The 1,618-nt window shown below is 51.2% G+C and overlaps 1 protein-coding gene across 1 annotated transcript in view; it reads left to right on the top strand.

Moving 5' to 3' along the window:
- Positions 1-1,618, top strand: part of Srp68 (signal recognition particle 68) — a 29,458-nt gene that overhangs the window by 3,415 nt on the left and 24,425 nt on the right. The gene's annotated exons all lie outside the window — the stretch shown is intronic.

Here is a 1,618-nt window from a genome sequence, read left to right as displayed (position 1 = left end):
CCAGCTTTACTCTCATCACCTGGATACCGGCGTCTGTGTCCACGCTGGCCTCCAGCTTTACTCTCATCCCTGCCAAGTGCTCTGTTTACTGGTGCACACTTGGCTCCTGTTTAGATTGTTTTGGTTTTTGTTGTTGTTGTTGTTGTTGTTTTTTGAGACAGGGTTTCTCTGTGTAGCCCTGGCTGTCCTGGAACTCACTCTGTAGACCAGGCTGGCCTCGAACTCAGAAATCCACCTGCCTCTGCCTCCCAAGTGCTGGGATTAAAGGCGTGCGCCACCACTGCCTGGCTGTTTTTGTTGTTGTTGTTGTTGTTGTTGTTGTTGTTTTGTTTTGTTTTGAGAAAGTCTTACTATGTAATTCTGGCTGGCTTCAGAATGGCTATGTAGCCCAGGCTAGCCCTAAGTTAGCCTACCACATGGCAGTCGTACACGTGGCTCTCCGTGCCTGCCAGTCTCGGGTTGTTTGTTTGTTTTATGGTCCTGGGGTTCGTGCTTAGAACCTTAGATGCTTGGGCAAGTCGGGTGCATCTTGCTTTCTCTGTGGCAGCATCTCAGTCTGGCTTGGGTTGGCTTGACAAAGTGACTCACTGCCACCCAGGCAGTCTGATGCTGTCTTCTGGGCAGGTGCCCTGGAACTAGAATTACTGCTAGAGGTTAGTTAGGAACCACCTGATGAGCTGCGGGGAACTGAACAACAGGACCTTTGGAAGAGCAGAACTTGATCTTAACCACAGTCGCGATGGCTGCCAGTCACTTCTTTTTTAGTGTCTTTTTATTTATTTTGTGTTCACATGTGTTTGTATATGGGTACATGCTTGCGGAGGCAGGCACACTTGTGGAGCTTGGGGGCAGCTTGAGGAAGTCTGTTCTCTCCTTCCACTGTGTGCGTTCCAAAGGTGGAATCCGGTCATCTGCATGGTAGCAGATGTCTTTATCCACCGTGCCACCTCCCTGGCTCCAATTTGGGCCTTACTGATGGCATCGTAGGAAGAGTCAGTGAGGTTAGAGGCCGAGTGGAGTAGAATGAGCGAGCGGAGTAGAATGAGCGAGCGGAGTAGAATGAGCGAGCGGAGTAGAATGAGCGAGCGGAGTAGAATGAGCGAGTGGAGTAGAATGAGCGAGCGGAGGACAAGGGGCTGAGAAAGTTCTACCCGCACTTACAGGGAGTTTGCCTGTGTGTGTGCATGGAGCACCTGAGTCCAAACTCCTGTGTGACACGGGTCTCCCGCACCTCCTGGCCTGTGAAATGTCCTGTGTGGAGCTGCTCCCTTCCCGCAGGGAGTGCTTAACTCAGTCTCCCTTGTTTAGGGCTGCGCTTGGTTATTGTCTGGTCACATGACTTGCGCATCCCAGTTGTTTAATGAGGCGCTGCTTGATGACAGTTGGGAACAGCTCTACCCCACGATTTTCTTACACAGCAGATTTTCATGAAAATGTGCCCCTCTAGGCTGGCAGTTGCTAGTAAACATATGCTGATTAATACTGTATTGGTGGGAACTTGAGCAGCTCTGAACTTGTCTGGCACTGCAGGCCACACTCCACAGCTGTGTTCTCCTGCAGGCCACACTCCACAGAGACTGTCTCTCCTGCAGGCCACACTCCACAGAGACTGTCTCTC

The sequence above is a fragment of the Mastomys coucha genome, unplaced genomic scaffold (assembly GCF_008632895.1).
Source record: "Mastomys coucha isolate ucsf_1 unplaced genomic scaffold, UCSF_Mcou_1 pScaffold5, whole genome shotgun sequence".
NCBI classification, from domain to species: Eukaryota; Metazoa; Chordata; class Mammalia; order Rodentia; family Muridae; genus Mastomys; species Mastomys coucha.
Note: the sequence above shows the minus strand (reverse complement) of the source record. Positions and strands in the feature narration are given on the sequence as shown.